This window comes from Bacillus rossius, unplaced genomic scaffold (assembly GCF_032445375.1).
Source record: "Bacillus rossius redtenbacheri isolate Brsri unplaced genomic scaffold, Brsri_v3 Brsri_v3_scf282, whole genome shotgun sequence".
In the NCBI taxonomy this organism is placed as follows: domain Eukaryota; kingdom Metazoa; phylum Arthropoda; class Insecta; order Phasmatodea; family Bacillidae; genus Bacillus; species Bacillus rossius.
In genome coordinates, this window is record NW_026962462.1 from 8,699 (window position 1) to 23,056 (window position 14,358).

Consider the following 14,358-nt stretch of genomic DNA (forward strand, 5'->3'; position numbering starts at 1 on the left):
AAATATTTTTTTTATAACTTACGTCTTCTTTCAGACCTGTAAGATGTGAACTACGGTCACATCATTACCATGGACAGTTACTTGTCGTCGGAGTGATTCACTCAGTTTCTAGTGTGAGGCTAAGTTACATTGCACGAGCGTCGGTGGGTCTGGCTACGTGAGGCTTGGTTTCATGTGACACCTAACGGCCGTGTTATAGCGACTGAGAAGACTGAGCGAGTATTGGAGATTGGAACCAGGTCTGCCAACTATCCACCTGCCTAGTGAGTCCCTACTCGCCTGAGGACCAAGGCGAGTACCACAACTTAAAGCGTCGTTTGCTGATCAGCAGTGGGTACCCTACACCCGGAGTCCAGGGAGAGGTTTGGAATTGGTACCGGGTCACCAGCGAGTAGCAGAGCCGCGAGCGAGTCGCAGTCCAGGCCGCTGGTTGTGGCTGATCCTGGGGTTGCGCCCAGGACCCAGATGAGGAGAGAGGACCAGGCACAAGCTCAGGCATTCCTGGACGAGATGAACAATCGCCTGGAGATGCGGCCATATCGCTGAGCCGCGAACCGAGAGGCAGTAGTACTGAGACGTGCAAAATACCCATTGCCCGCCCGAGTACCTATATTGGCGTCGACTGACTGGTCTCTTCGTGAACTAGCGAACTTAAAAAGGACTGAGGCTGCCTGTATTATTAGGACTGTTAGTGTTCAGAGGGCAGCCTGTCGTAATAATATATTAGTTATAAATGTAATTTTCATGTGGTTTATGTATTTTAATACTAGCTACACATTAGGTTTAATTAATAGCTCATCAAGGATGATTGCTCTTTAAGACCTGTTGTGTTTATCTTATGGCCAAGTTATGAGAGAGATTTGTCGTGGACTGGGAGCAGTGTATGGTTTTTGCCTACTCGTGCCTGAACTGAGTTTATTTTGTTACCAGAGTAGTGGCCAACGAGTCACCAGCAAACACGAGAGAAAGGGAATGCAGGCCATGTTGGAAATTATGTTTAAATTGTTTGTATTGTCATGGTTGAAATAATAACTAGCTCGAGTCCATTCTGTTGTGAGTGGCCGAAGCGCTGGCACTTGCTGCACTGCGTGTGGCACCGGACGCCTGTAGTCGTCCACTCTTATGAGCCGCCTGCGAGCTCGCGTAGGGTGCGGATGCGCTCAGGATCGCAGGCCTGAGGCGCCCTCGCTCTTCTGCCTGGTCCCGCGGTTTGCCAGAAACCACAATTTATAGACAGACAGTCGTAGGGCTGTGAATTCCTCCTGGAGGAAGTCGGTCGGGGTTTGTGCAGCACGAATCTCTCTGAAGGGGGCCCGAGTGTTGGGCGCCTTGACCGCGCGGTGATACTCGGCGATGGAGCCGTGACGGCCGCGGTTTTGGCACGTGTGCTTCTTTGAGCGCATATAATCCCCGTGGGTACTGGTGCCCCTCGTCACTAGGGAGGGAGGGGGGCTGTCGGTCGTAGAGACCTCCCGACCGTGGTAACCGGCTGCTTGCTCGTGCTCAGCCCTGAAGGGGCCTGGCAGTCCGTCATAGTAGTCGCGTCACTCATTGTTCGTGCGACGGTCGCCTATTCACTCAGGGCCACCACTGACCTTCCCCCGGGGCTAGTTAACTGCTAGTTAGACTAGGCTACAGGAAAGCTATATCCCTGGAAACAAAAGTTTGTGAAAACTTTGCCCAAAGATGAATTTTTGCACAGTGGTAGAGTCAACTATGCTAAATATATACCGAATGTTTACCGCTGTAGTCATTTAGAGTATCACCGAAAACGTGCAGTTACGTCCTAGATGACAGCGACTCACAACAGTCCATTAAAATGTTTCTTATTTACGCAGTTTTTAACATAGCCTCTCCATAAATGCATCAAAATAATCTAGAAGCACTATTTCACACATTTATGTTAAAACATGTGCCAAATATTAGTATAAAAGGTATGATAGAAATCGATAAAGTAATAAAAAAAGTGTTTTTTTCTTTATCTCAGTCAATGACATAAAAATATGAATCACATTAAAATAAAGGGTCCGATGTAATAATTACCTTGAAAAATGTTCGTGCATATTTCGTAAGCTAAAATGTGACATATATCTGAAGAGGCTTGATTAATTGATTAAATCGCTAGAACGATCCGAGTGTAGCAGTGTTGAGTACCTACGTATTGCGACAGTGCTACAGCTGCAAAGGCTGGGGTGACTTTCGCTCCCATGAAATCGAGGTTTTGTAACCTATGAAATATTCACCCCAAACTGAGATTTGGTACCGTTGTAATATCATCTTTTTCTAGTTACATGTTAAATTAACCTCCGCAAACCTTGTGCTTTACACCAAAAACGTAAAGTGAAACTTTGAATAATAGCTTCTTGAGTGCTCCACAATATTGCATTCCGTAAACGTTATTACTGTAGTGAACCAAACAAAATTTATCTAAATATATTATTCAACGTGATATAATTGAAAAATGTTTCATATTATGAAATATAATTATCAAATGAATGAAAATACAGATAACATAAACCTGAATGGACCGACTTAAAAGACGTTAGAAAAGATTGTTGCATGATTCTTAAGCATTAAAATGGTATATTGCTCTGACTCAATTGATCTGACCAGTGAAAGGTTCCGAGCGACGTAGTGTGTATTGTACTGCGGGAACCTAAAGTTGCTCGGGTTGGGGCAAATTTCGGTCTTAGGAAACTAAGGTTTTTAATGTAAGAAAATATATATATATAAAAGCTGTCTTTTTCAACAGTGGTAGAATCAACATTTTTTTGTAACATATCAAAAGTTTTCTGCTGCAAACCTTGTGCATCACACAGAAAACGTGCAGTTATGTCGTGCTTAGATGTTGCGAAGGCCCTGCGTCGCATTAAAAGTGATGCGGTTTGTAATGACAAAATATACATTAAAATGCTGGATATAATGTCACCATTTGTTGTATCTGTTATGGAGCACATTTTTAATGCAACACTTACTACAGGTCAATATCCGACTATATGTAAGTACTCGTTTATAAAACCAATTCCAAAAATTAAATCTCCAGAAGAATCCAAAGACTTCCACCCTATAAGCATCCTACCTGCTGTTTCCAAAGCTCTTGAACACCTGGTGCATCAGCAAACATGTACATACCTATGAAAAGGAAATCTTTTAGATACTTTCCAGTCAGGTTTCAGACCTGGTCACAGTACCACTACTGCCCTAATTAATGCTATGGATAATATACGTCGTGTTATTGATAAGCGGGTACTAACGATTTTAACGCTGCTTGACCTCAGTAAAGCTTTTGATTCGGCAGACCATGCCCTATTACTAAGTAAAATTTCAGTTCTCTACAACTTCTCTCATAGAGTTTGGCTTGGTTCGAATCCCATCTTAACGTTCGTTGCCGATGTGTCGTCCTTGATAGTGAATTGTCCTGCTGGCTCCTTGTAAAAGCGGGAGTTCCTCAGGGTTCGATTCTTGGTCCACTTTTATTTGCAATTTTTATTAATGACTTACCTAAATGCCTCATTACTTGCCAATATCACATGTACACAGATGATGTTAAGATGTTCAGATTTATCTTCATACCAAAGCAACTGATATTAATCAGTCGATTAGTTTTGTATATTATGATATTGCTTCTATTTTGAGATGGGTAAGTGCCAATAAACTCATGTTGAATATTGACAAAACACAGGCCATAATAATCGACTCTGCTCTCATGATATCCAAAGTAACTTCTTTTAAATGTAATAACTTGACGCTTGGAGGAATACATATTCAGTTCTCTAAGGTTGTGAGAAACCTGGGAGTTATGATAAATTCAACTTTAACCTGGAAGGATCAGGTAATGCAAATTAGCAAGAAAATCGAGATCTCCGTGCATTGCTTATGATGCTTATAAATTTTTTCTCCCCCCCCCCCCCTCCCAGCATTAAAGCCATCCTTATTCAATTCTTAATTATGTCGCACTTTGATTACTGCGATGTTTTGTTTCCTGATTTGACTGATAAATTAGCAAAACGACTTCAGAATCTCCAGAACTCCTGTGTAAGATTAATTTTTGACGTGAAAACGTCTAATAAATCGATGAACGCCGGTTGCACGCACGAAAAAGTGTCCCGTAACGCACATTGTCCCACTACTATGTGTCCCGTTACGCTCATTGTACGCTTGCGCCGCATCTCTCTTCCACTCGATTGAAACAACCATCGATTTGACTTTTCAATCATGTTTTCGTCGTTTGAATTATTATTATGATGTAATTTAACGATCGTCCACCGATTTTCAGCACAATCGGTACGGTTATTTAAAAGTAATATTGAATTTTCAAATACGTTTTTGTACGAATAATGGTGTTTTACAGTTACAGATAATAATTCAAATCACACCCGGGATCTTTTGCACAAGGTTTAAAAAATATTGTAACACATTATAAATAAGTTTGGTGTATTTGGGATGCGTATTTGTTATAAAATCGTATTATAAAAAAGAAATTAAATTATTCCCCTACGGTGCTGTCATCTACGGTGACGGACGCGAACAGAACGAATCGCGCTATCTATCCTCTTTTGTACGAACAATGGTGTTTTACAGTTAAACATAATAATTCAAACTAAACCCGGGATATTTTGCACAATGTTTTAAAAAATATTGTGATACATTATAAATACGTTTGGTGTATTTGGGATGCGTATTTGTTATAAAATCGTATTATAAAAACGAAATAATATTATTCCCCTACGGTGCTGTCATCTACGGTGACGGACGCGAACCGAACTAATCGTGCTATCTGCCCGCTTCCGCGGTAACCAGGCACTCGTTAATACATATTTTCCTTTGTTTATCGCGAGGAGCGTTATTATTAATGAATTATAAATAAAATTTCATGCCCGGGGCCACAATTGCATATCATTTTGAGCAATGGAAGACATAAAAACGTAAAATATTCTCGACGAATTTTAATTTCGGCCCCAGCGCTCCACGAGCGTCTGGGTTGGAGATTAAAGCCGAAATTCTTTCTTAAACTTACTAATACTTATTTTATTAACTGCTAGGGCATTTTTATTAAATTTTACCTTTAATTTCATGACGAACAAACTTCGTCGTTAAATGTGTAATTGCGAAAAAGCGTAAAACATTCTAGACGATCTTGAAGTTAAATAGCAAACATCTATAAAAGTTATAGTTAAAATAATCTATTCGGTAAAGTAATAAACATATTTGAATTAATGATGAGTGAAAATAAAAGTAAATTTATCAATTACAGTCCGTTGTACTGGAACTTACGGGCTATAACTCCCAAGTTAAGGCTCGGGGGTAGCGGGGGGTGGTATTTTCGGACGCAGAAGGCTACGCTCTATCATGCAACGATGTAAAACCTCGACCGATAAGAGTGCAGTAATTGCCTTGCACAAGTTGCAGCGTATCTGCACGTCGGTCCGATGCACATTCCATGCACATGCAGCCTAGCGGACCGATCGTGACCTAAGCTCGCTCAGGCATATACGTGAGTTGGGATTACCTACTAGACGCGGTGTCGCGTCAACTTATTCTACATCAATGATACCAAGAAGTATTGGATATTAATTTCTATTGTCAACAAGTAAAACAAGATCACTACACTATGAAGTAAAGTTATAATCCACGTAATTTGAACACTAGATGAAACGAACGCCTCAAACAGCATCAGACTCATGAGAATGAGGATTGATTTGAGTTTGAACCACTGAGGAATCCAATTCAGGTCTTTATCACCCTGCTCGATCTCTTGACGACGTGGGAGTGTGCTTGCGGTAGTTTGTCCGTATCCCATGCTTTCGTGCAACGGCACCTGGTGAGATCGGTGACCTGAACATGGACAGTTTAACATTAATTTCGTTGAAGTTTACAAAAAGTTCTGAAGGATTGGCGCGACAAACTCTTTGAGTTGCAACGGATCGTTGATATGCGTTTGTATAGGAATGACATACTCACTTCTTCGTATCCAGTGCATTTTGCAGAGTCTGGGAGTGTTGCTCTGGACAAACTTGTTCAGGTAGTGGTTGCACATGAGCTTATGAATTTCATAACGGATGTAGGGACTCTATATACTGGTGGCGATAACAATGCCCGGATAATAATAGAAAAAATAAAAACCGATGACGTAAATGCTATAATAATGAGGTAACAATCCTGGAAAAAATATAGGTGAATAAGCGATAATAACATTTAGTCATATTGCGATCATGTTACTGCGTCAACTGTTATGCCTAAATTGAATGGATTTCCTGTACACGCCGGCCATAAATGGAATTTTGGCATAGGTATACCTAATCGAATGAATGTTATCATACCGTTTGTTTTTAAACTGGAGTAGAGTTTGTACCTAATCTTGATAATAATCGAATACTACATGCATACGTTTTAACATACTAACTTTATGAGCTCCGTACAAGATAGTCTTGCGGCTGCACCATCGAGCTCACCACTGCAGTCATCAGTGCATGTTGAAATCAGGAGACAAAGCTCTATCTTGAAACGATCTTAAGTCCTAGGGTAACCGCGTTGCACGAGTTGCAGCGTGAAGCCTACATCTGCACGTCGGTCCGATGCACATTCCATTCAGCCTAGCAGACCGATCGTGACCTAAGCTCAGCCAGGTATACAGGTGAGTTGGGATACCTACTGGACGTTGCGTCAGCTTATTCTACGTCAATGATACCAAGAAATATTGCGCAATAATCTTTATTTTAAAAAGTGAAGAAAAAGAAGCATTGCAATAAGCAAACTTATCAACTACTCGGTTGTTTACAGCGTGAATACATAACAAAAATCTTAAGCACGGTCAGGCACAACAACTCTATATTCAAAGGGCCAACGTTGATTCAGATCTGGGCCGTCAAGGAATCCTATTCGGGTCGACAGGATGCCTGGAATCTTGACAACCTTTTGGTGTGCTTCCGGTGGTTCCTCTTTTGAGCAGGACCTCGTGGGATCGGTGTACTGAAAATAGAAAAATCAACATTAATTTCGTTAAAGCTTTTAGAAGACGCTCTGCAGGGTTGGGGCAGACGACAAACTCTTTGCTCAGAAGTTGCAACAGTAACAAGACACTCAGACGGATGCAGTTTGCAGAAATGATATACTCACTTGTCTTGGATTGCAGGGCAACTTCGTCCCGGGTTCTGGCCACGCATCCGCCGCCAGGAACATAGCCATACAGAGCAGCATGAGATTTTGCATCTTGTAGAGTCTTATTCAGGAGTCACGATTCAGCAGCTGCAAATGGAAACAAAATATGAAATTCAGTCATTAAAGAGGTGCTCCATCCCTGAAAGGAATGCGCAGGACAAGTATAAAAATGCAGAGAGTAATCAATTTAAATATTGGATACTTACAGCAGAGAGCGGACGTTGATGTTCGGGTCTTTGCTTTGGAGGAGCTTGGTCACAGTCTTGATCTGGAAGCACTTGTTTACGCAGTGGCTGTCGATGAACTTATGAATATCATGAGGGATACAGGGCCGTTATATAGGTCGAAAACTGATAAGGGAATTGCCATACAAGGAACAATGGAATTATTCAGACATGACGCAAATCAAGAAAAAATAATTAGGCAATAATGTTGAAATATCTGAATCAATAATGGTTAAACGGCAATCGCGCGGTTAATATCGATTCGTCACCCATTAGAAACAATGGTAATAATATTGCAATAATGTGCAACTATTTCAATATATTGATCCTGATGTCATCACCATAGATGTCGACATGTTTGTGACATAATTCAATAAATGTTGTCATGCGGTTCGTTTTCAAACTGGAGTAAAGTTTGTACCTAATGTGGTCAATACTCTAAGAGCACAAAGTGTATACGTCTTGAGATGCTAACATTTTCCAACTCCGTACAAGATTAACGTGCACGCCAACCAGGTGCTCGGTATCTTGGCCGCACCATCGAGCTACCGATAACACCGTTCCGCACGTGACTATCCGAGGCTGCATCGAGATCTCGGTAACACAATAGAACGAGTCGCGGCGACTGTGCTATCTTTGAAGAAAAAACCATGTATTCTGCTCAGGCTTATCACCAGCGGCTCGAGCCCGTCAGAGAACACGTCGCAACGCGTATGAAAAGTTGAGCTTGCAACGAATTGTTCAACTTTCTAAATGCAGCCTGAAAGTTTTGCCGCCCAGCGACAGTTTGTAACTACATGACGCAAACTCACTGAAATTCATGAAAAGCCCAACGATATCAGGGCGGATTGTGGTTTGCGGTTAACCACAAACATTAATACCTAACGATACATATACCTTTTATGGTTATCCTCATTCCGAAACGGGACTCGTACATTTACCTTATTAGGTAAATGTGACGGGATTTACGAAATCATGAAGCAATTAGCCCGCGTAGTTCTTGTAAAACCCAAGATAAGGTTTTCGGAATAGTTTGGTTGCTATGGCCACAGAATATCATGTTCATGCAATATTACACCATGGTCTCAAGTATTGCGGCACATTGCAGCATACGGAAAACGCATCAGACGTGTTCACACCTGCTGTCTCAAGCAGGGGCATGCCTGACGTTATTATCATCGCTGACTGCCGGCATGACGACCGATCGTAACAGCGAAGCTGTTCACGTCATGTTCAGTGTCTTGACCTACGCTACGCTCGTGTACGTGTACGACACGTAAGAATGTAAACATACACACACATACACGTACAAGGAAAACGTGCTATGATCTCATGAAACATCACGAACGTTTCAAGATAAAGCAATGTATGTCGTAGAGGTCTGAGAGCACATGAGCCTTGCACAGTTATGGTAGATTGCTTTGTAGAAGCTGACACTAGCCTTAGGATCGACGTTACGTAACTAAAGTCTAAGTTTTGCGCCGAGGGGTTCGTTAGCTCTGCGGCGAAAAAATTCAAATGCAGTCAGAGTCAAATGCATCCTAGTGCATCGCGTTGACGTGGCAATGGCGAAATTCCTACTCACACCTGCACCTGCATCTAGGAATTGGGGACCATACGGATTTTAGTTCTTGACTGTAAATTGTAGATTTCATTTCACTCCTTCTTTGTATCCATACCAAAAAGTGATAATTCAATAAAAATTATTCAATTTTATTCATAAAAGTATGCAATAATTTCATCAATGTTTTTTTATGACGTTGTCACGTTAAACTATCGTCCGTAAACCGACTTTACTAACAACCAATTTTTTTAACCTAAAATCACGAGACCATATAACTCAGTACTATAAGAAGTTGAAATAGTTTAGACTCACACAGGGGCGTGATATGCACATGCTGATTCTTGCTTAAAATACACTGCGGCTGGGATACCCTCAATATCTGTCGGCCAATTTAAATTATCTCCACAACTACCATAACCGTGAGACACGATCCCGTACATTCAACCAAATGTTTATCAGGATCTTAAATTTTTGTCGTTCAATTCTCTAAAGTTTGTTTTCGATCTGTATCAAGCCTTCATTATAAACATCAAAATCTTGACCTTGTTGTTGGGCTATGTGTCTGATATCTTGACACAAATCGTCTTTAAAAGTGTCCCATAAGTTGAGAGGTTCCGAGGGGAAACAAAATAAAAATATCACCACAAACAATTCTCTCAGCTTTAACGGACATTGAGAAATCGAAGCTTCTCTCAAAGTTATTTCCCATTGGTTATCATTTTCCAGCAAACATCTATCTTGGCAAGCGGCTTTGTAAGTTTCTTTTACAATTCCATCAACTGTTTTTAAGTCCTTAAACGATGTTGGGCTGAGATAAAAACATTCTGACTGGGAAGGATGAATGCTGTACACTCTTCCCAATGCCGCATCTTTTTTTTTATGCCGGGGTGTCCAACTACGTCTTGGCCACGTTTCCTTCTAGAAAATTTATTGTTAGCCCATGTATAGTAATGAGGGACTTCGTGATAGAGTAGTGTTTTAGCAAATCCGTCATTACTGCACAGGTCAAAAAACGCAGTGAGTGTCGTTTTTGGTGGATTTTACACTATATTTTGCATGTTTTCAATGCGGCAGTCCTTTTTTTTTTTTTTGCCACTCTACAGTAAGCATATAACATTTGACCGGCCCAAAAATCGCGTCTTTTGTGATTATTTTTATGAGTTTTTTTTTTTTTTTTTCATTTTTAAGTGAAACACTTGAGCGATGATGTCATGCCGTTCGAAAGATCGCTGACCGGGAAAAAGTTCATAATTGCGCACATATATGTCATAGCATCTTGCGTCTTTTCGTGGAGATACCTCGGAGACCCAGTAAATGATGACGGTAAGATGACATGCTGACCTATATTGGCGGCATTTACGCTTGCGTCTTGGTTCAAAGCATCCCTCAAATGAATATGGTCATCTTCTCTAAGCTTTTGTTGGTTTCGGCAAATAAAATTTAACCTTTCTGAAATCATCTTCGCCATCATATCCACACAATACTGATTAAACAAATCTTTGTAATAATGCAGTGTGCTAAAACAGTTGGTCCTAATCATTAAACGATAGGCATAATATTGAATACATGACACCGTCTTATTTTGTAAGGCATTCTGCTGAGGAATAGTCACATAATATATGTCGTCTCCTGATTCAAATATTAGTGGATATTGTAACGGATCGTAAGCGCGGTCCAATTCCGACACTCGTTTCAGTTGTCCGTCTCTACCATGCAGTACAATATCCCTGGGTCCTTTATCTTCGTCGACCAATAGAACGGCCACTTCATTTATGGAAGGAGCGTTATATCTGCCCTGGTATTCTGCCAGAGGTGTGCGATCAGAGTGAATGATTAATTTTAAACTTTCAGGGTTGTTAAATTCGATACTATGTTTATAACTTCGTATGTACATGTTGTGGCTATTTAATACGGTCTGCAGTTCGTTAATCAAATCTATTTTTAGCATAGGGGCCATGTTTTATCGCAATGATAGTTGGTCAGCTTCTGAAATAAAATATATTTGCAGAAATTGAGGGCTTTGTCCTGCTGGTGGTAAGAGGCTACCTATAAGATGATAGACTTGCCCTTCTACCTTAAAGGTGGGCATAAAATTTCCCTCTCTAATTTCTTTCGCCCCAAACGAAGTCATCTGAAAAAGGCTATTGTATCTACGTGCATTATTTAAAAAAATGCGCGGAATATGTGTGATTATTAGTCAAAAGGCTTTTTATTGGTTCTGGTGGCTCTTTAATATTAGAAAGAATAACTTTCCCAGACGCGCAGCATATACCGCTCGCTTAATCATTCCATTTTTTAGCAAAACATTTAGGACAAACCTTATTCATTGCTCCGATTTGGATGCTGTTCTGAGAGCATAATCAATATGTGGATCGTAACTGAATGCTGATATATTAGTATGAGCTAAAATTATATTACGCATTCTAGTTGTTAACGATTGTTGTCTTTCTCACTGTGCAATAAGTCGCTGCGAGTGTTCGGCACTCGATTGTCGTTCGTATAGTTGGAACGATCTGGCATTTTGTGCTGTAAGACGAAGCGAACGTTCGGTGCTAGATTCCCTCGCGCGTGCTTGTGACATTCTGTCACTATTTTGAGCAAGGCGTTGCGAACTTTCGGCGCTAGATTCCCTTGTACGTGCTTGTGACATTCTGTCACTATTTTGTAGTGATGGGTCGTTCGTTAACGATTCGTTCAAAAAGAACGAATCTTTGAGAGAACGAAATCTTGCGATTCGTTCGCGATGTAAAGAACCGGCTCTTTGAGAGCCGGTACCTTGAAAGATTCGGAAGAACGAAAACGCGGAGAGAACGAGAGAACGAGAGAACGAGATGAGAGAACCGGTCACGCGCCCGGTCTGATTCGTTCGTAAAATGATTCATGACGTCAGGAGTCTGAAGAATTAGTAATCACAGCGTGCGCATGTTCACAAGAGCAAACGATAACTGATGAAATAAAATAGGGTAACATGAAAAGTATCTATACCTGAAAATGTCAACTGTTAAGTAGTGGTTTAAAATTGCTTTTTCACATTCACATACACAAATTTGGAAATAAAAAACAAAAAAAACCGTATGAATTAAAAAATAACAGGGAAAGTAACTACAAATGTTCACACTTACCATTTTTGGGTTAATTAATGTACTTCATTTGTTTCTCTTCATACTGAATTGCAGTAGTATTAAATTTTTGTCTTTTTTCTCTAAATGTGTTGGTCTACATGTAAACACTTTACTGTCACTAGAGTGTAAATAGCATATATATTAATATTTGTAACTTAAAAAGTAATAAAATATAAATAATCTTGTTTCATATACGCAACTGTGATTCACTGGCTACGGAAAGCAATGTTCAAATTCAAATACAAAAACACGTACGTAATACTCTAAAGGATGAACGAGTTACGACACCTGATAAAAGAGCCAGATCCCATACACAGAAAAGAACGAATTGACCGAGATGAACGAATCGTTCTGAACGAATCATCTCACGGTACTGATCCAAAAGAACCGATTCGGTCAAAAGATCCGTTCTGCCCATCACTACTATTTTGAACAAGGCGTAGCGAACGTTTGGCGCTAGATTCTGTGGCCCGCGATTGCGAAGCATACGCTCTCTGATTTGCGAGACGATCTGAATTTTCAGAAGATGATTCTCCAATACGTCTTATTTTTGCTAATCTCGTTTGGGAGCAACTTTTAGATAGTTAAGACTTTTTTTCCTAGGCATTACGTTGAATTTTTTTAATCAGATAAAATAAGAATATAACTTTTGATAAATACTTACTATTGAAAAAGTGAGAGAATACTATATAAAATAAACAATAAAGCGTGAATAAACTATTTATAATTAGTTCTGAGAAAAACTTTTTAACTTGGAAAAAAATTTGCAATTAAAATAGTCAAAAAGTGTTGAATGTCGGTTACGTCCGCTGCGTAGCGAGCCGACCGCGCGACTGAGCCGCGCGGCTACCTATTTCATAGATGTGCCCGCCCCTCTCCCGCACCCCTGCGGTGCCTGGCTAGCCGCGCCTTTTCTGTATCTGTGACTTTTTAAATTCGTAATATATTTTGAATGGAATACACGATTTGAATAATTCAAAAAGGAATCTACAGGTATTGAAACAATTTTGAATACAAAATAATTTATTTGGATAAGGAATAATAAATAGGTATTAATAACATGCACAGTGCGACAGCGTTTATTTTTTCTATTTCTATGATTTATTAATTTCGCAACATCTATTGATTGGAATAGCCGATTTTAACAATTAAAAAAGTAATTTACAGGAATTGAAACAGTCTTGAAAACAATATGATTTATTTGGATAAGGAATTTAACAGAAGTATGAATAACATGGTCTAATTTTGGTCGGCATTTATATCAACTTTTAAAATGTAATAAGTGGTTATTGTGTCATAACTATAATAGTTGGACATATAGTATCGCAAAGTTTTTTGTGGTTATTGATATGTTCTTTAATATTGTATAGGACATACTTTTGTTCTATCATCAATAGTTTCCGCAGCGCATTCGATATAAGATGTTTTATGGCATTTTTTTTACACATTGGATTACGTTACTAAAGTTTTAGTAAAGATTCCTTCCTTATCTTTTCTAGCAATAAATATAGCCTATGTTACTCAGGGTGATTGTAGCTTTCTAATAGTGAAAAAATTTTAGAAATCGGCACAGTAGTTTTTGAGTTTATTCATTACAAACCTACACACACAAAAAAATACAAATCTTTCCTGTTTATAATATTAGTGTAGATATGTAATGATGATGTAGAGAAATGTAAATGTTTAGGCGTATTCCCTTAACTTTGCCATCAACAAAGTCGATAAATAAAATAAATAAATAGCAGCTCCTTGCAGTGCTCCACAAACATGAATCCTACAAACTTGTTTTTGTTGTATCATTTAAGTTAACAAATAAAAAAATTTCACAACACATTTTCTACATGTGATAGTATAGAAGTAAAATATATATATATATATATACTATGAAAAATAAGCAAGATGAAACAACACAAATTTCGAAATAATGTTTTTACCGAATTTCTGGAATAAAATAAAAATTATATAAACTACAGAAACTTAAAAGACCATAGGTAAAAGTCTTTTAAATTTAGTTTCTGCATATTGATTAATCTTTTTAATTGTATATATTTAGGAGTCTACAGTAATCGATTTGATAGCTAGAGCATTCGGAGTGTCGCAATGTGTACTGCTCTGGGATCCATGGCAAGTCGTTTGGGTAGGAGCATTTTAATCACAGGTAACAAAGATATAAATAATCAGGTAAAATTCGCTAGTAAAAAGCTTTAATTAACTAATGTAAGTACATAGATGCAAAAGTTTAGTTTATTTTATAATATTACCTCAGAATAAAAATATTTACTTATAAGAA

General features: G+C 39.2%; 1 long non-coding RNA gene across 1 annotated transcript; it reads right to left on the reverse strand.

The window, feature by feature from the left end:
- Positions 1-6,787: 6,787 nt before the first annotated feature.
- On the reverse strand, positions 6,788-7,552 carry LOC134544099 (uncharacterized). The gene is made up of 3 exons (XR_010077529.1): positions 7,365-7,552; positions 7,117-7,245; positions 6,788-6,969 (listed from the first exon to the last, which is right to left on the reverse strand). It is a non-coding gene; the product is annotated as an uncharacterized LOC134544099 (long non-coding RNA).
- Positions 7,553-14,358: the final 6,806 nt, after the last annotated feature.